Genomic DNA, 20760 nt, shown 5'->3' with positions numbered 1-20760 from the left:
CCCCGAGGTTTGTAAAACTGCAGCTGCCTTCTCTGTACCCGGCATGGTTTACCCACGGCATCCCTGGTTACGGCATCCAGCGCTGTGGGCACCTGAAGGACCTGCGTGTCAGGGAGGTGCCTGGCGCAGAGAGGAAGCACTGAACACGTGCTGGGTGTCCTCATTATTATCAGCTGCTGTTGTACTCCGTTCCCGCAGGTCCCCTGAGTGCCCGCCCTTCTGCAACCCACTCATGTGGGGCCCCTGCCACTGGCCCCAGGACGCCCTGGCCAGGCCTGCACCCTGGGAGCCCCCCTCCCTCCCCTGTGCTGAGAAGCCAGACCTGCTGCTTTGAATTAAGAACATGTGGATTGTGACCTGTTGAGTGAGGGGTCACCCTCTGCATCCCAGCTCCCACTTTGGGGAAGTGAAACCCCAGGGCCCTTTTGATGGAAGGCATAGTTTCAATACACCCACACGAAGGAAGTAGAGACACAGGATCCCAGAAGGGGGTGGGGAGCAGTGAGCGGGGGAGGGGAGGGCCGACCTCCACCCCAGGTTAGGAGCCAGCAGGAGAGAGAGCAGGGTAGCAAGCCCCTGTCACTTTTAATAAGGGCGGAGTTGGGGCGGAGTTCACTAACTTCTCACAGGCTTAACTCTAAGTGGTTATTTTACAAGGGAAAAGCAGAGGGGGATCTTGGGGTGCCTCGTAAGCTCAGGTCCTCATCTCAGAGGTGACTCTGGTGTGATGTAAACCACCTAGGCAGCAACTCAGGGAAACAGAAGTAGTTTTTCTATCACCCCTCCCCCCACCCCCTCCCACCCTTTGCACTTCCTTCCCGATACATTCATCTCCATAACAGGCCTTACTACAAGCTGACTAGCGCGGCCGATGCGCTTGAGTGTGTCTAATCCTTGTCAAGAGTTTGGAGTTGAATTAAACAGACCAGGTGAATTAACCAGTAGGCAGGGCAGGGGCTCTATGTGCATCTGAGAAACAGGGAAACTGAGGCTCGCAGCTAGAGGCGGGGGCGGGGCCTTGAGCCCTTGGTCCTGACCCCGGTGTGGGTTCTGCAGAGCTGTCCAGGGTGGGTCCCACCAGCCTCCTGACTCTGAGATGAGACTCAGAAGGGAAGGCGTTAATCAGCCCAGCCGCCTTCCCCAAAGCCATTAATTACAGAAGTGGAGAGGTGGGCCCAGACAATTATGTCCCAGCCAAAGGAGACGGAGGTGGGGGCGTAATGACTTCAGAGGTCCTCGGCTGCAAGATTAATAAGTGTGTGGCATTTGGATGGCGCTCGGTGGCTCTGCTGTTACCCTGCTCCGTGCTGCCCCCTGGGGAATCCCGGGGCACAGGTCAGTGTTACCGTGTCACCCAGCCGTGACCAGCACACTGGCTGCATCAGGATGGCTGGGCCCAGGACACTCCCCCTCCTCCTAGCTGACTGGCTTCTCCGAGAGGGGTGGGTGGCAGGCTGGGCTGGGGGGCCGGGCTTGCAGAGATCCAGGTCAGACCCCGGCCCCATCCATCCCGTCTTGTGGAGAAGACGAAAGCCACTGGGCCGGGGCTGGAGTCTCAGTGTTGCCACTTACTGGGGTGACCTGGGACAGACAAGCCTCTTATCTCCTTCACGAAGTGAGGATAATAACGCAGGGCAGGCGGCCAGGTGGGGTCAAATGAGGGGTGCGGACAGGCCCACGGCAGGGCGTCTGGTGGGGGGCAAAGTCCCCCGCACCGTGTCCCTCCTCTTTCTTGCGTCTGCGGCCACCGAAGCAGCCGTGCACCACCCCCTTCACCGCCCACCCCGAGGTCAGCGGAGCCCCTTTCGGCCTGGCCAGCGGAGCCCTGGCCCCTCCCACGCTGGCTGACCCTGTGCGGCCGCATCACAGGGCGCTACTCCAGCCCCTCCTCTCCTGCTTCTCCTCTGGGAGGTTCTTGCCATCCTCGTCCTCGTCCTGGTCCTCGTCCTCGTCCTGGTCCTCGTCCTCGTCAGCTCAAACGTCCATCAAGGTTAGGGGAATTCCCAAGGAGAAGGCAGCCCGGCTTCGGGAGGAATGCGTCGGGTCAGTTAAGTTCGTTTATTCACGCACTCACTCGTTCATCCACCCATCCCTCAAATAGCCGCATGTCCTGGAGCCAGGCGTGTGTGCCCTGAGCTGCCTTGATGTCCCGCCTTCGAGCATACCCCGCCTTCGTGGAACTTACCCTGGAGATGGGGCAGACAACCTGGAGGTTGACAAAACCCAGCAGGGTCGGGGGGCGTGACAGCCGGGAGAGGGCAGGGAAGGTCCCTGCGCAGAGCCGTGTCCGGTGGAGGGAGGGTACGAGGCAAGGACGGGGGCAAGCAGCCTGGTGGGTGTGAGGCTGCGTGGGGGGAGGGATGGGAAGGAGGTGAGGCCAGAGCTGGGCGGGGCCTGGGCAGTCCCGGCCTCGCGGGCCACGTGAGTTCCATTTACCTCTCGGTGCCACGGACGCCTCTGAGTGGCGTGGTCTCTGCTGGGTGAGAAGCGGGGGTGGAGGAAGAGGGACACCCCGTGGGGGGTCAAACTGCTGGCCAAACGGTCCACGGAGTGTTCCAGCCTCAGGCCCCGTCAGGAGCGGGCCCCGTGCAGCAGTGGTCAGGCCCGGTGGTCAGAGGGGGCCTGCTGTCCTGTCCTCCCAGGACGCCCGTGGACCCTTAGCTGCACGTGGGACACGGACGAAGGGGGTTTCGGCAGATTCCTACAACCGGCTCGGAAGGCGCATCTGTCTGTGGAATTACACGTTAGTGCTCGGCCCAGGCCCGAGTCCAGAGCTGCAATAAAATCCGATCAATACAAATAAGAGGAAAGCACAGGACGGGCGGGGCCGCCCTCTCGGGAGTGCCCAGCGGCGTGGGAAATGCTAAGACCTCGCAGGTGGGAGACTAGCCTCACTGGACCTGCTCAACCCCCAAGGTCATTCCCACGACCCCCACAAAGGCAGCTTGGCTTTAGGGGGAGAGAAAGCCCGGTCTGAGTTCCACCTGCTGGCTTCCTTTCCCTGGGCTCCCGTAGGCCAGGAATTCAAAGGCACAGGGGGCTCTGGGCTCTTCCCCGCGCAGCCCCTTCCCGCGGGAACGTCTCAGCTTCCTAGGCAGGAGCTGTAGGGTCCCAGTGGTGCCTGCTGTTTCTAGGTCTGGCCTTGGGATCTGAAGACCCTGCTCAGCCCCAGGCCTGCAAGGGGAACAAGGGCAAGTCCTGTGGTCGGATCTCAGTTTCTCCAGCTGTGCAACGGTAACAACCTCACAGAGCTGCAGGAGACCCCAAACAAAGACCAGGTTGCAGTGCTCTGAAGAGCCCTCTCCAAGAAGTTCTCCAAACACAACCTGGTCCTGCAGTGGCATCCAGGCCTGGGCTGCTGAGCCAGAAGGGCCCAAGCTCTCCCCGAGGCCCGGGGGTCCTTCCCCAGTCCTCCAGCCTCACCACTGTCCCCAGTTTGCACCTGTGGGAGGGGAAAGGCCAGGCACGGAGGAAGTGAAGAGCAGTCACGTTTGCCAAGAGCTTTCCTCTCGAGGTCTCCTGCCTCCGGGCCTCCCAGGCCTTTGAGGAGCATCCTTGCTTGTTTCCTGGAGCTGCCTCCCTCCCTCCCTCCCTCCCACGCATGTCGGGTCGGCAGGCTGGCCGACAGGGGCAAAATTGCCATTAACTTCGCCGCCCCTATCTCTGGGCAGCAGACGTGCAGGGAAGCTTTTAGACACTAAATGAAGAGCCTGGCGCGGCTGGATCTCTACAGGCAATGCCTTTAACTCTTCATTTTCTCCCTGCCCCAAGCCCTCGCTGGCCACGCTTTCTGTTTAATTAGGGGAAAGAGAAAATTGTGACATCAACTCAAGGGCATCACCTTCGACACGTGAAAGCAGGGAGTTAATCCCAGGCCCAGTCAGCACGTCCCCCAAGGCACATCTACTTGCAGATTTGCACCGCTGCAGATAAAAGAAGGGGCGCCGCCTTCCAGAGCTAGACTGGAGGACCAGGGAGCAGGGGATGGCTACACCTGCACGGGAGGCTGGGGAGGGACAAGCAGAAGGTCCCATGGCACTGCCCCTGCCCCCCCTCCCCCACTCCCCCCCCAAGGCTGCACTGCTCTGGGTCTGGGCAGGGCTGGGAGGAAGGAACAGGTTTGCGTTCATGGTTCTGGGAAACTATGAGCCGGACACAGGCAGAGGGGCAGGGGCAAATGGGCATCGAGGAGGTGGGCTGGGAAATCTGTTCACTCTCTTGTCCATCCATCCATCCATCCATCCATCCATCCATCCATCTGACACATGCTTACCCAAGACAAGGCAGGCTTCAGGACCTGTTCTGGGCACAGGGTTCAATGCCAAGCAAGATGGACAAGGTCCCTGCCGACGGCCACGCCAGGCTCCCAGAGACAGCGCTGTGCGTGGGGGAGGGCTGGTCTCCCCGTGGCCCCTCAGCCCTGCTCAGACTGCTTTGTGCTTTGGGCCAGTGACCTAACATCCTGGCACTTGCCTTTTCTCCTGGCTGCTGTGGGGACCCTGGTAGCACCTACCAGGGGTGGGGGTGGGGAGTAGACGGTTAGGGAAAGCTCTGAGGCATGGACAGTGCAGCCGCTGTCATTGTTGCAGGGGCTGTGAGGGAGCCGTCCTCTCCCTGCCCTCTTCCAGGGTCCCTGGAATTCTCTCCGGAAGCCACTGGAGCCACTGTGACCCCACGCCTTCTCCCCGCCCACTCATCCCACCTGGTGGGCGTCGAGGGGTGGGCCCTGGGAATGAACCTCCCCCACAGGTGGGTGGACGGTACCCACAGAGGGGACATGCAGAGGGCCTGGCCCTTTACACGTATGTCCTCAGCACAGGGAAAGTCCCCTTTTCTCCTGGCACCCCGGAGGTGGGCTGGGCTTGGTGCTCTGGGGCGCTGTCCTGCCCACATTGGAACCTCTCCTTGGGAAGTCTCCCTCCTGCCCCTCTTCCCTGCCTTCCTGCACCTGGATTTATTTGCTCCTGAAACCGTCTCTCCAGTTGTCAGGCTGTCAGCTTCCTAACCTGCGGCCCCTGACCCCTCACAGGTCCTCACCTCGGGGACTTAGAGACCAGCCTTTAGGAGGTCACCCTCAGACGCAGGGCTGCACGAGGGGCAGGAACACAGGGCGGTGGGGCTGGGGAGAAGATGTCCAGAAGAGATTGGTCTTTCAGCTGGTCTCAGAGCGCAAGCGCCGGGGACAGGAGCGTGGGGAGTGGGAAAGGCACGCGAGCACCTGCGCGGGTGCGAGGAGGGATGGAGCCTGTACGTCCGGGAGCCACCGTGGGCCGTCCCTACGTGGAAGGCAGGAGCAGGGGGCCCGGCTCCCGGCGGCAAGGGCGGCAAGGGTCAGCCAGGCTTGGCCCTTCCCAGCTCGTGCAGTAGACTTGCAGTGAGGGGCCGTCAAGCTCATGGTCCTTCCCGCCCCAGGGCTGAGGCGGGGCTAAGGATGGAACAGGTGCGGCCGTCAGCCCTTCAATCTGACCCTACTCTGCTCGGCCGGTGCTGTGGAAAGAGAAAGAGAGTATAGAACTTGATCATGGTTTGGATGTGGGAGAGAGAGGGCTGAACGCTGGTTCCCCGGCGTCTAAGCAACAGGGGGAAGAGCAGAGCCGGTAGTGGGAACGGGAAGGCTATCGGGCAGGGTGGAGGGCAGGGACTCAGGCGCTCAGGGTCAGACGTGTCAAGTGGGAGATGTGGGAGAGGCTGCAGTGGAGATGGAGTGGGCAGCTGGATGCAGGGGCCAGCCCCGGAACTGATAGGCTGAGGTCTCCCAGGGCAGGTGTAGCTCACCACGAAGACAGGCTTCCAATCAAGTCGTCTAATAATGCAACACAGTGGGTCTTCTGTCTCTGGAGGTATTCAAGCAGGAGGAAGGGCCACCTGGTAGGGATGCTGTGCAGGGAATATGAGTAACAGATCTTTATTTTATCAAGGTTATTATAGTGGGTGGAATGGTGTCCCTGCAGATATGTCCATACCCTAAGCCCCAGAACCAGTGAATGTGAACTTATTTGGAGAACGGGCCGTTGCAGGTGTAGTTGAGTCACGGATCTTGTGATGAGAACACTCTGGAGAGGCCCTAAATCCAATGACAAGTGCTCTTAGAAGAAGCACACAGAGGAGAGACAGAGAAGGGAGAGGCTGTGCAGAGACTGAGCAGAGACTGGAGTGATGGCGCCACGACCCAAGGGACGCCTGGGGCCACCAGAAGCTGGAAGAGGCAGGAAGCATCCTCCCCTGGAGCCTTCAAAGGGGGCATGGCCCAGCCAGCTCCTTAATTTTGGATTTCTGGCCTCCAGAACTGGGAGAGAATAGATTTGTGTTGTTTTGAGCCCCCAGTTTGTGGTCATTTGTGACGGCCGCCCTGGGGCCATGACGCACATACACGAATACACGAATAAGCATCGGAGGCTTGCAGCTTGCAGGTCTTGCCAGGCTGGCCATGACTCCTCCTCATCCCATGCTGCCCCTCCCGGCACTGTCAGCTCCACAGAGGCAAATGTCTTCATCTCCTTCCCCTGATAAGCGTGATATTTTTCTTCCGTATCTCTGAGTACACATTGCTTCTTGGTTTTCCAGTTTGGGGCTTTATCAATGGGCTTCCATCTCAGAGCGGGAGGATCCAGCGTTTTCCTGCCTGGCCCCTCCGCATGCCTGCCCCCTGCCTGCCCCCCCCACCCCAGTACAATAATAACACCCTTTCTGCCAGATCGATATTGTAAACACCTCAAAGCTGAACCCAGAATACATGATTTCTTTCCTTCCCCTGCATCAACATTTTGTTTCCCTGAAGCTAATAATGGTCTTATATTTCCATTTGCTTAGTTCTCTACATACTTAACACTAATTCCATCTCAAATCCTCCCCCGGTTGTGTAAACACAGCAGGCATTCTAGTTATTCTGTCTGCAGGAACGGCTCTCCCCTGGCCCGGCGGGACCCCGGGGCTCTCTGGCTCTCTGGCTCTTAGCCTCTCCTGTCAGCCTGGCCCTGGGCTTCTGCATGGCTCTCCTTCTTCTTTTGACTTAGGGGGAGTCCTTTTGGTGGAGCAAATTCTTCTGCCAAGGGTGTGTGGGAGGTGCCTCTGACCCTCATGGGACGAGCATGTTTATTCTCACCCCACACTAAGTCAATCACTCAGCTGGAGGGGGATTTGGACAGGAACTATAGTTTGCTGAGCGTTTAGGCATCCTGCCCTTGTCTTCCAGCCCCAGTCTTGCTGTTGGGGCCACTGACGTTTTGCCTTTTGTTCCTTGTTGTGTGTTTGTTTCCTGTTTTGTTTTCACCCTCTCCAGAAGCTGGCTGGACTTCCTCTTTGTCCCTGTGTTCTGAGAGGTCCTAATTGTATGTCTTGCTGGGGGTCTATTTTCATGTAAGGTGCTGAGCTCACAGTGGCTCCAGTGAACCTGGAAATTGGTGTTCAGGGCCATCATGACAAAGAACCCCAGACTGGGGCCTTAAAAACAGAAATTTACTTTTTATAGCCCTGGAGGCTGGAAGTCTGAGACCAAGGCTTCGGCAGCGCTGGCTCCACCTGAGGCCTCTCTCCTGGGCGGGTGGACGGCCGTCTTCTCACTGTGTCCTCACGTGGTCATCCCCCTGTGTTCTAATCTCCTCCTCTTATAAGGACACCAGCCATACTGGATCAGGGCCACCCTAGAGACCTCAGTTGACCTTCACACCTCTTTAAAGACCCCGTCTCCAAATACAGTCACCTTCTGAGGTCCTGGGGGTTAGGACTCCAACATCTGAATTTTGAGGTCGCAACTCAGCCTCCAACAGTGCCCTCCCATTTGGGGAGGATTTATGGAGTTATTTCTTGGGCAGTTTCTCCCCTCTGCTTTCTTGGTTCTCTCTTTTGTTAAAATATTAGCCCTCCTGGGCAGGTTCCTCATTTCTTTGTATGTTTTCTCTACCCTGGAGGTGTTCCCTCCAAGTGCGCCTCTGCTTTTTCATTTCCGCTGTCATGCTCTCTGTCTCCCTGGCTTCTCTCTCTCCTGATTGGTGTCTTTTGTAGCACCTTGTTTGTGCCTCTAAGGACACTAATCCTCGTTTCGAGATGTTTCCATTGCCTGCATGGTCTCTGTTTCTTCCTAGTTCCTTTTGTCTGTGGGCCGTGTTGCTCTGTCTTCCATGGCAGATGCTCTCATACGTGTCTGGGCACCCCGGGCTGGGAGTTGTCTCAGGGGAGAGACACTCAGAGCCTGAATGGGGCTGGCTGGCCTGGGGCTTCACGTGGGTGATCCCGTCGGGCCACGTCCTCAGGGGGCCCTATCTCCGGGTGCCCCCTGTACAAGGATTGGACCTCAGGAGGCTGTGTGCAAACTCCCGCTCAAGCCCTCATTCTCAGAAAGACACCTGCCCAGCGGGCCTGGCATCGCCAGGACACACACGGTCTCTTTTGAACTCTCCAATCTTCCGTCAGAGTGCCAGGACCTCACCCAGCTTCTCAGAACTGGAAAGAGATCTGGGGTCTAACTGTCCCAGACGGTGTCTCATTTTCCACCATTGTTACTCTCGCAGGTAGACACCTGCGCCTTTGGGAGGCGGGCGGAGCCCCAGTGCGGACGCATGCCATTCCCGCTGCCGTTCCATCCTGTTAAATACCTTCTGAGATAGTGTGCTTTGCACAGTTGTCCTGTAAAGCTAAAACTGCTCTAAAAAATAAAGTCTATTGAAAGAAGATTTTCTTAGCAAAGGTATCCAGAAATTTGATATTTATGAAGTGCTTTCCCCAATGTTTCTTTCCTCTTTTTCCCACACCCCCGTAGGGTAGCAATTCCATTCTCTTACGACCAAAGTGAGGATGGAGAGAAGGGAGCAGAGGCCTGGGGACAAGCCTCAGCGCTGGCAAAGAGGCCCAGGACACCAGGGGCAGCTCCGGAAGCTCTAGCTCTTCAGGGTCCGGGCACGTCCAGGTTCTGATGGCATGAGGTCCAGACGGGGCCTGGGCTTGCCTGAGGGCACACAGGAAAGTAACCTGCTTCTCCCGCCCCCAACGCCTTTGTAAGCCCTCTTCCCTGATACTCTTCTGTTGGTTGGAAGCTGAGGCCATTACAGCCATGAGCTTCTTATGTTTAATTTCTCCAGGAGCGAGAGAGAACTTTGCGGTCAGCCCAGGTCACAAAGGATCGTGGCTCATCCCCTGAGTCTCTGAGCTTCTGAGCAGAAGGCTGGGGAGATGGCGCAGCGCAGAGCCCTAGTTGGCAGGTGAGGGCCCTGAGCAAGTCCCCCGCCTGCCCTGTGGCTGAGCCTCCACTCCAGGCCCAGGTGCCCAGGGTTCTGCAGGCCGCGCAGGCCACTGCCCCCGCTGCCTTTCTTGCTAACTCCTCAGCAGGGGCCTCGGGCTCCCGTGGATTCTCTGCCCTGCAGCAAGATGTGAAAATCTCTTTGACTCCCCAGTGTGAGCACGCTACAGCCTGGGGGCAGGCGTTCTTTCAAAAGCTCCCCCCTAGTGGCCACTGGGAGGCAGGGTCGCAGGAGTCCCCTGTCCTCCAAAGGCCACGGGTTCCCTCCCCTGCCATGTGGCTTACAGGAGTCATCACTGTCGCTTGCCTATCTGCTGAGAAATCCAGAGCAGAGACGACGCCTAATTGTTCTTCAAATTCCTGAGGTCAGTGCACAGCACACAGCAGGTGGCAGCTACCTGTCGCCGTGTAACATGTTAGCCCAAACTAGCGGCTTAAAAGATCTCACGATGTCTGTGGTCAGCAGCCAGCACAGCTCAGCCACGGCTTCTGCTCAGTCTCACAGGCTGTGGTCCAGGTGTCGGCCGGGGCGGGGGTCTTATCTGAGGCTTGTTTGGGGAGGGACCTGCTTCCGGGCTCACCTGGTGGCCGGCAGGATTCAGTTCCTCGTGGGAACCGGGGACCTCAGTTTCGTGCTGGCTGTTGGCCAGAGGGCACCCCTCATCCCCGGCCATGTGGGGCCCAGCGTGGCCGCTTGCTTTATCAGAGGCAGCGGGGGAGGGGCTGCTGGCAAGACCAACGTGACAGTCAAGTGTGATGCAGCCACAGCATGGCACCCGGCCTTCTCTGTCCTCTCCTCTGGGTAAAGCACGTCCCACCCCACTCACGGGCAGGGATTATGTGGAAACTGGGATTGTGGGGCCCCGTGGGGTCCGTCTGCCACTGCGCTCCAGGTGTTGGTAGTGAGATTCAATCAGCAAGGGAGGCTGAGGCAGGCTGGGCTCAGGCTGCAACTGGCCTTGAGAGTGTCAGGACGAGGAGGCCTGGCTGGAGCCCTGGGGAGGGACACTCTAGTCTCTGGGGTGAGCGATCTGTTCTCCCCTCCAGCCAGCCCTGAGGTAGGATGAGCGGGCACAGACTTGGTCAGGGAGAGGGCCCTCTGGACTGCACTCCCAGGATGTGTTAGGCGTGGATCCTTCTGGGAGCTGGAGGGACACCATTGTGGCTGTTGGAAGGTGAGACCCCCAGTGCCAAGGGGCAGGACTGTGCAGGGCCTCGCAGGCCGCTGAGGATCTGGCCCAGGAAGGGAAGGGACGGACTTGGAATTACATAAGTTAAAGCTGATTCTGGCTGTTTGTGAACAGATGGGAGAAGAAGCCAGAACGCACGCTGGGGGGCTGGCTGGAGGCGACTGCAGCGTCCAGGTGAGAGTCACGGCCGTCTAGCCAGTGGAGAAGGAGGAAGGACGGCGGGGCTTAGCTGGTGGCATGCCAGGGAGCCAGGGACACTGAGCCCTGAGATTAGGCTGGGCTGCAGAGGGGACCGCGGTGTCCTGGGGCATGATCTGCATCTCAGCCACCTGCTTTAGCTTCATCTAGATGGAAAGATCACTCGGACTTCTGCACGGTGCAGCCACCGGATTACAATGTCTGCATAGGGCTTCAAAGTCAGAAGCTTCTAGACACAAAACTGTCTTTTCGCTCACAAGATTCCTTCTGTGTCATCCTTAGGGACGGTGAGGACGGCCGTCTACGGAGGGGGCGGAGGAAGACTGGGGGTGAGGACCCAGGCCAAGGTCTCTGCGTGACCAAGCGTAGGATCCCTGCGGGGGCGATGGAGGGACGAGGATCGGGAAGGAGCCGAGGTGGCGGCTGCTAGCCCTGAGTGCAGGTGGGTGCGCCGTCCTGGCTGCACGTCCCTGGGAAGGACAGGAGCCCTGAGGCCCGCGGTGGAGGGAATCCTCACAGAGGGAGGGAGTCGGCCTGTCAAGGAGATTTGCTGCCAAGAATCCACAGGGTGTGAGCAGGGGCCGGTGGCATGTAGCTGCGCGTGGAGGTTGTACCTCTCTTGTCGGACCCCCCCACTCCCGGCGGGTGTGAGCACCCACTTTTCTCGATGCTTCCCTTAGAGGCTGCCCTGCCTGCTCCCAGGATTTCTCTCATTTCACTCTGTGAATGGCTGCCTTTTAGCTCCAGTAAATGATTGTGATGTGGGCATGATAACTTGGCCTTCAATGGCATTTATTTTTCCTCCTGGCCAAATGCTGACATATAAAATTCAATTGCATTTAGAAGAAAGTCAAGCGACTGTGTTTGTTCAGACCCCTTCCAAGGCGCTGGAAAGTACCTCCCACCCTGGCTGTCCTCCAGCTCAACTGACGGAGTTCATGGGGGCCAGGCTGCCGGGAAGTGGGCCTGCTTGGGGGAGCACTGCGTGGAGCCTGAATTCACAGGAATGGAGGCATCTGAATTCTGCAGATGCTGTGCTGTCTGCCCCTTAGAGACCTGGGTTAAGGCCCTGACAACCTGCTGTAGGAGATCCAGTCCCTACTGCACTGAGCTTCAGGTTTCCCTCTGTATAGGGCCATCTCGCCCCGGGGGCGCATCCCCCAGGGTAAGGGCACCAGGTGCCCTTGGCCCGGTTGCAGCTCAGGCCCAGCGCCACTTTGCTCCTCTAGGTACCAGGTCTGTGACCGGCTAATGTCACCTCCTGGGGCCTCCGTTTCCCAACCTGCCAGAGAAAGGGGCTGAGATGCCAGTTGTTCGGCTGGTGCCTTAGCGCAGCCCCAGCGCAGCAGGGCGCTCCATCATGGGTGCACTCCGCTCCCTTCCCCTCGGTCAGATTGACTGAGTGTCTACAGCGCCCAGGAGAAGATGCTGGTGCCGCAGGACACACAGGTCTGGGGGCCCAGCAGGTGCCAGGGAGGTGGTGGTGGGCGAGGATACATGCCCTCATTTTTCAGGTTGCCACCCCCCCCACGCACCCCCCAGCCTCACCTCCCTGTCTCAGCATCTCTACAGTCTGCGAGTTTCAGGCTTTCGTAGGGCTTCCCCTGGAGCCGAGGGGATCACTGTCTTGGCGCCCTGCCTGTGCTGAGCTCTTGTGTCTGTGCCCTCTAATGAGGACTTGGGGTGTCCCACAGAGGAGGGAGTGCATGGCCCCCACCGGTGCTGGGCTTGCCTGCGGGTCGTGGCTGCAAGTGATGCCGGGCCTCCTCCGAGCAGGGTCTCTGGAGGCGCCAGGTGTCTCCTCCGCCTATTTGGTGCCTGTGCTCCACCAGAAGGGCACCAGCCCCCTCAGGTGGGGCTCGCTGACCGCGTGCTCGGAGCACACGCCTGCCACTGAGAGCCAGGGAGGCCTTTGTTTGCAGGAAAAGCTGACTAACCGACCCTGCAGGCAGACATGCTCCGCCAACTGGGAGCTGTGTCGGCCTGGTTCCCGTGCAGCCCCGGGCCTGGAAGCGCACAGCCACACAAAGCGTGCATTTGATGGATGAGGGACCAAAGGAACAAAGAGGCCCAGGAAGGAGAAATTACTCTCTGAAGTTGCGCAGAGAGTGAGAGATGGATTCTGGTGGGATCTGGGTTCCGTCTTCCCAGGGTGCTTCTTCAGCATCCTGTGGAGGTCTTTAGGGAGAGAAGGAAGCATAATAATTGATCCAGTTCACAGAAGAGCAGTAAAATCAGAAACATTTGCCCCTTCCCTGCCTGCCAGCTATGCTGCTTGCTCTCAGCAGGCGGCCAGGCTTTTGGGGTTCAGGAGCCCCCCCAATTCCCTAGGTGATGTCTGAAGAGGCCAAGTCCACCCATGGACTGTCTATTTCTCTCTTTTTTCTTTTTTTTCTTTTTTGCAGTACGTGGGCCTCTCACTGTTGTGGCCTCTCCTGTTGTGGAGCACAGGCTCCGGATGCGCAGGCTCAGCGGCCATGGCTCACGGGCCCAGCCGCTCCGCGGCATGTGGGATCTTCCCGGACCGGGGCACGAACCCGTGTCCCCTGCATCAGCAGGCGGACTCTCAACTACTGCGCCACCAGGGAAGCCTGGACTGTCTATTTCTGTTGGAGACTTGGGCAAAATGAAACCTCTTCTAGATATTTTTTAAAAGATAATTTTATCTAATATTTTATAATACTGCTCTATCGTTCAAATTTTACTTAACGGTGGATTTTTAGACATTTCACTAAAGGAAGAATGAATTTTCATTGAAAAACGTGACACCCACACCCTATAACCGACGGCTCCTTTGGCTGCCTGAGGAGGTGGTGCTTGTGGTGGGGATGAGGGTGATGAAAGAGGGAAGGGTAGAAGCCACTCCCGGATGAAGCTGGGCTCCTGGCCTTTGCTCTGGGTCACACCTCCCTGCCTCCCTTCAGGGCCTCAAACCCTCCTTCAGTCTCAGCCAACGGGTCACCTCCACCCAGCAGTCCGCCATGACTTCCTTAGGTTACCCTCGATCGCCATCTTGTTCTTCTGCCTTTAAAGGGCAGAGGTCACACTTTGTATATCTTGGGAAGCAGTAGGTCCTCCAGGCGGAGATCCGGCCCCAGACAGAGATGACCTGGCATGTGATTGGGCTCCTGTTATTCTCAGCTGTGTGACCTTGGCCGTGTTACTTAACCTCTCTCTGGCTCAGGCTCCTTCTGTGTCAAGTGGGATAATCAAAGACCCCACCACTTGGGATTATCACGAAGGCAAAGGGGGTCATGTATTTCACGCACTTGGTGAAGCACTTGTCACAAAACGAGCCCCACTGAGTAATGACTGGCGGGCTCGGCTGTCGCCAGGGTCACTGTCAGTGCCGCTGTTGAGTCTGCATCAGCGCGTCGAGTGTGTCATTGTTGGCGTGTCATTGTCAAGTGCTGTGACGGTGCCAGTGTCAGGGCTGGTGCAGGAGGCGCGTCCACAGCGTCCGGTAGACGCTCCCCTGGAGGGCCTGACGCTCACTGCGCCCTGTGTCCGCCTTCAACACCAGTTATCCTTCTCTTTACGGGTGAGGAAACCAAACCAGAGCAGGTTCCAGCGGCTGGTCCCAGGCGCCGCAGCAAGGGGGGCAGTGCAGGGGGCACAGCGACGCCCCCTCCCAGCCTGTTCCTCGGTCCGCTTGCAGCCGGAGTTGGTGACTCCCTGCCTGCCCAGCTGGTATCTTAATGAAACATGTTTCATGGAAAATTGTGGATGGGTGATTTGGGCATCCTTTCCAGAGAAGCTATCAGTTCACATTAGGTTCCAAGGGGTGACCGCACAGTCGGAGGATGTCACCTAAACATGATGATGATGTGGGCATTTCCGAAGACATCGTGATGTTGAGAGAAGCAGAGGAGGGCCGTTCACGGCTGGGGTGGTGGCGGTGGTGACGGTGGTGACGGTGTCCGTCACACTCCTCCTTCTCCACTGAACCAGAAAGAGACTCCGGGACCCAGAGTTGCACAGCAGCACAGATACGGCTGCGACACGGGAGGGAAGGCTGTCCGGACCCTGTCGCTTGCCTCTCTCCTCCTCTCTAGGACAGCAGGGTTAGGATAAGCTGGAAGTGCCTCTTCCCAGGACCCCTCTCCATCGTGCAACCTGAGATGGCCAGGCTGGGCTTGAGGGGGAAATTGGACTTCCCTGGGGCCAAGGCCTCAGCTCCTTTACGTTAGGGAGGCCCGATCCACTCGGCCCCTTTTGGCATCCCAAGCTGTTCTGATGTCTGGCCTGTTCCACCTGCATGGATTGACTCCCCCTTTCATTTGTCCAAAATGAAAGTGAAGCTCCAGCTCCCTTGTTTTTGCAGTGGAGATTACACAGTTGTGTAGGAGAAGATGTTGTACTCGTTCAGTCATTCAACAAACATGAGTTGGCTCCTTGAAGGGTAAGTGTAACATGTTGGGAGAGCACAGAGCAGAGAGGCCTAGCCTTGTATGAAGTCAGTGGAGGCTGCCCAAAGAAGTGCCCTTGAGAGGGAATGGAGGTGAGGGAAGAGCATTCCAGGCAGAGGGAAAAGCACTGCGGGGGCCCTGAGGCTGGAGGAGCATGGCTCTCGGCAGGAAATGAAATGTCCTGCGGTCAGGATGTAGCATCCTGGGGAGAAAGGTGGGGGTGAGGAGAGGTAGGGCGGAGTCTCAGCTTCCCCAGGGCCTGGTCATCGCGGCTGAGCAGCTGAGGCTGAGTGGTGCCCCGTGTGGTCTGGCCTCCCGCCCTTACCTCGCCGGATACTCCCTTTTCAGTACCTGCTGTCGACAGGGTGCATAGAGACTGCCTGTGGTCTCTCAAGGGCGTTTGCCTTGATAGAAGACAGACTTGGAGGTGCCGGGACTTTCACCCGGGGGCTGGGGAGGGGTGGCTACCACGTGCACATCACTGTCCTCTGCTCACTGCTCTCCCACGCCCACCAGCTCCCCTCCGTTACCCCTCTTGTCCCTGAACAAGGCATCAGATTGCTGGAAGCAGGACCCAGGCAGCCTCAGTGTGCTCTGCGAAGGGCTGCCAGCGCCCAGCTGCAAGGGCTCCTCCAGAGTACAGCATGGGGGCTCCAGGAGGCCTGGGGAGGGGATGAAGTGGGTTTTCGAGGCCAGCACAGCTCCAGGACTCATGGAGGGACCCTGCATTCGTTCGGGAGGTGCCGGGGCATCTTTACTGCAGAAATGGGCTGCCAGGGGCAGCGGGCAACGTTGAGTCCTGCTGGGGGCCTGTGCTGGTGCCGTAAGCTAGGGCGGCAGACCTGTGAGGAAGGCTGGGCCTGTGTCACTCACACCGGCACCAGGGCCAGTCCCCAGACGAGCCCTGCCCCTCACGGCCACCCATGCTGCCGTCCTTACATCCTCCCCTTGGCCGTGGCTTTCACCCACTCACCCCTCTCTTCACTCACTCATATCCGCTCGTTAATTAACCCCCAGTGTCCTCTCTGAGCTCTGACTGTGGCCGGTACTGTTCTAGGTGATGGTTACTCTGTGAGCCGGTCCCCTGGGGTGGGTTGGACAGAGAAGATACAAGAAAGTGCATGAACACAATGGCTTGAATGGCACTGAAGCCTCCACTAAACTGTGCAAAACACAGAACACGAAGTGACGGGAGTGACGTGGGGGCTGGTTTAGGCATTTGTGATGGGCTGAGTTGTGTCTCTTTCCCTTAAAATTGGACGTTGAATTCTGAACCCCAGGACCTCAGCATGTGATGGGAGGTGGGGTCTTTAAAGAGGTGGTGAAGGTTAAAGGAGGCTGTTGAGGTAGCCCTAAGCCAGTATAAATGGGGTCCTTATAAGAAGAGATCAGGACACAGACGCGCACAGAGGGATGACGGCGCGAGGACACGGAGGAGAGGGCCGTCCACGCGCCAAAGACAGAGGCCTTGGGAGGAGCCAGCCCTGCTGACTCCTTGGCCTCAGACTCCCAGCCTCCAGGACAGGGAGACAATAAACGTGGCTTGTGGTCCTCTGTTTCAGCAGACCGAGCTGACAAATACCACAGGCCCCTTTGAGGAGCGGATCTTGGAGCTGAGGTCTGAATAGTGACACGAGTTTGGGGCTGAGCCTTCCAGGGAGAGGGAACAGTGAGCGGAGGGGACCCCAGAGGGGCCGAGCAGGGTGGAGATGGGCTAGCGAGGCTGGTGCTGGGCTGCGGCCAGTGCAGGTGGGCCTCTCGGGCCATGGGTGCTTCTGAACGTCAGGGGACACCTCCCAGAGGCTTCCCTTTGCATATTGACAATAATAAACCCAGATAACCGGAAAGGATTTTCTCACAAACCTTCACGTCCCTGCCACCCCAAGTGAAAAAAAAAAAACCCTTCCTGGAGGCAACCAAGTGACATAAACTGGAGAGTAACCTAGTCCATGTTTTATACCTTTTCTGCATGTGCATACCATAGACAATATGTCCTATTGTTTTTTGTGTTTAAACATTTACATAAATGGGATTATGGTGTAGGCAATGTTCTGGAATTTCTCTTTTTACTCAACATTTTATTTTTAAGGTCCAGCTGTGTCGACAACATAGGTCTATTTTGTATATTTTGAAGCACTACGGTATACTCCATCATGTGAAAGTATTTCAGTGTATATCCATTCCCGAACTGATGGGCATTTGGCTTGTTTCCAGTATTTTCTATTACAAATGGTGTCACAATGAAAACGGTGTCATTTGTCAGGCTTTTACGTGTCATGTGCCGGCCTAGTAATTTTAGTTACATCTGTCATAGAATCTGCACAGTGATGTCCGGAAGGGATGGGCCTGTTTTGCAGGTAAGAAAACTGAGGTGCAGAGAGGGTGCCCAGCTTGTCTGGGGCTAAATGGCCAGGAGATGTCCCAGGAAGCCCAGCCAGGGTTGGGCCCTCCACCATGATGCCACACGGCTTCCCATCCTCCATTTCTGCAGGGCTCGTGCATGGACGGGAATGACCTTGGACTCACCCGTTCTCAATTCCACTAGACGCCACCAGTGGTTGTATTTCGAATAGATAGATGTGAAATGCTGTTTCAGTGAATATGGGATTAACCATCACGTATTAGTGAGTGTGTTTTAAAATATATTCATGGTTTAGATTTTCCCTTTTGTGAAGTGCCTGTTTGTAGGCTTTGCCTATTTTTCCCTTGGGTGTTTGTCTTTTTATTGATTTGTAGATGTTCTTTATGTATTCTGGATATTGATCTGTTATTTGCTGTGTGTTATGAAGTCTTCTCAGAAAGTCACTTCTCTTTATGTTATGGTCCATTTTCATACAGAAGTTTTAAATTTTGATATATCCAAATTAATCATTTTCCCCCTTATGTCTCCATTTTGTCTTCTTTTAGAAATCTTCTTTACCCTGAGGTCATAGAATATTTTTCTATCCTTTAATCTAATTGTTTTAAAGTTTTGTTTATCACATTTAGATCTTTAATTCTGGATTTTTATTGTCTTCAATATGTCAAGTCAACTATCAAGTACTATTTATAGTTCAATGTGAAATTGAACTTTAAGATAGGCAATCATAGGCATTCTCTTCTCATTCTTCACTCTAATGGAAATGCTTCTAAAGTCTAGTCATGAAGGATGATACTTCTTATAGGTTAAAGCAGAAATTCTCAGCACCATCTTCGCTACCACCAACATCATCAAAAAGCTTTCATGAAGCCATGAGGGGTCCACGTGGCCTGGACTCCTAGAGTCCTGGGGAGGGGTCTAGGACCTTGGCAGGTCTTCCTGCGTGAAGCTCACCCAGAGCTGGGAGAGACAGCAGCCAGTCTGAGGGCGTTAGTCCAGAAGGGATGGGTGAGGGGGTCTAGAAGTCAAGGCTAAGCCATGGGGACCATGGGAGTGGGTGCAGCAGAGAGTGAAGGCCATCGTCCAGGTTGGGAGGGCAGGGGGGAAGACCCACAGCATCAGCCCACAGTGAGAATGACTTGGGGGTGAATGCAATTGCTGGGGAGCATGGGTTTTGGAGATGTTTGAGCTAAGCCTGCATCCTGCCTCTGCCGCTTACAGATGGCACAGCCACGTACAAGCTATTCAACCGGCTTAGGCCTCAGTTTTCTCACCTGTAATGTGGGGTTGCAGAAGCTCCTTCACAGCATCCCTGGGGCTGAATTAAGTCATGTGGGCAGAACGCCTAGTGCACAGCAAGCACAGAGAGGAGAGGATGCTGTCCTGGTGCTGACGGCCTTGCTGGGGATGCAGGTGTCCTGGTGGCCAGACCATCGCCCGTACTGCCCCTCCCAGGCCAACTCAGCCTGAGGCACTCTGGCCCGGCCACAGGTCCTAGAGGGACAGAGTGCTGGGGAAAGGAGCCGGGAGACCAGCATGCAGTGTCCACAGGGGCCTGAGGAGGTGGCTCTGTTTCCACATCCCGGGGAATTGTGGATGGGATGAGAGGCATCAGGGCCCCAGGCTGCTGGGTTTAGATTCTGAGTCACCGATCCATCTTTTCCAGAACAATTCCCACTGGTGGTGAGGACAAAGAGGGCTGGTCACTGACATTGGAGGTAGAGTTGCTGCATAAAATCAGGATGCCCCGCTAAAATTGAATTGCAACTAAATAATGTATAATAATTTTCTAGTAAAAGTATGTTTCATATAGTGCATGGGATATATCCGAAAAAAATTATTGTTTATGTAGAATTCAAATTTAACTGGGTGTCCTGTATTTTTTAGTTACCAGATATGCTGACCCTATTGGGGAAAGGGTGTGGACAGGGTCTGGGAAGGGCCTCAGATCTGACCACAAGTGCTGAGGCTGGAAACAGGGTTCCAGGTGGGGAAACCAAGGCAGAACCCAACTAGGGATGGGGAAGGGGGTGGCTGAAGAATTAGTCGTAACTACCAGGCAGGGGGATGTTAAGTGGGGGACTTGGGGACAGTAGCCTGAGTCTGCATCCCACACCCCAGTTCCCTCGGGCCTCAGAAAGTCACCTCTCTATCAGCCTCCACCTCCTCAGCTGTGAAAAAGGGTGGCAGTGCTAACTCCCACCCCAGGCTTACAGGCTTCTGCCATCTTGGAAGTTACAGTTTAAAGTGGACCCCTCGAAGGGGAAAATGGTCTGTAGCAGGAGGCAGAATTGTAGCTGCGATTGTCCAGACATAGCAGGAGGGGGTGCAGAAGGAGAAGTCAGTCCTGGCAGGCAGGTGGGGAGGGCTTCCTGGAGGAGGTGATGCCGGAGCTGGGCCCTGCAGGCTGAGCCAGAGCCAGCCAGGCAGAAGAACACTCACGAGCAGAGCTGGAAGGTGGGAGGTCACCCAGTACCGCCAGGAGAAAGACTCTCACCTCCACTCCCACAGCAGCTGCTGCAGATGGCTTGTGGGAGGATGGCTTTGGCCTGAGGGTGATGGCTCAGCCTGACACACAGTCCCAGTCTCACTGTGGCCGACTCAGCCCCCGGCCCTGAAAATGGCTTCAACAGCGAGTGCCCATTCTAGGGCAGCCCCTGGGAGCCTGGCTCACGGCTTAGCTCACCCAAAATGGGTTTATAACTGTCCGCGGCCCTGGCAGGAAAGCAGGCATGCTGGGCCCTCCTGAGCGCCAAGTGCAAACCCTCCTGCCAGAGACACAGCTGTTTGTCCTTAGCGCCAGCACTCCCCTACCTTGCACAGCTGGCTGCATCTGTGGTCCAGTGGCCGTGCTTGCGTGCAGGCTGCCAGGTGCCAGGCTGCTACCTCAGGGATCAGAGGCCCAGCCCCACATGCCAGGAAACGCAGGGCAGCCAGGGCTGTGTGCTCGAAGAGACCCACCTCTGTAACGGTGTCTTCCTGCTGCTCAGTCTGTCCCCTGCTCAGGAGCCAGCCTCCCCTGGGGCGCCTGACCTCCTTCAGGACCCGTCGAGAAGGGAAGTGTGCTTTTCAGGGCTCTGCTGGTTTCAGAGGACAGAAACCCATTTCCCTGGACTCAGGCCCAGAGGGAAGTCCGGGCACCCCAGGGCATCTCCGCTCTTCAGCTCGTTTCACCGTCCCTCTGAGACAGTCCCATTCTCTGGCAGGCTGGGCAACTCCAGGCTGAGCTCAGGCGCTTTGGCCAGCCTAGGGAGAAGAGGCTCGCCCTCTAATCCTGCCAGGAGATGCCCCAGGAGGGAGTGTCGCAGTCACCCCAATCCAGAAGGATAGATGATGCCAATTGGCTGGGCTGGGTCCTGCACTCGCTCCTGG

This window comes from Mesoplodon mirus (assembly GCF_964341445.2).
Source record: "Mesoplodon mirus genome assembly, chromosome: 16".
NCBI classification, from domain to species: domain Eukaryota; kingdom Metazoa; phylum Chordata; class Mammalia; order Artiodactyla; family Ziphiidae; genus Mesoplodon; species Mesoplodon mirus.
Note: the sequence above shows the minus strand (reverse complement) of the source record.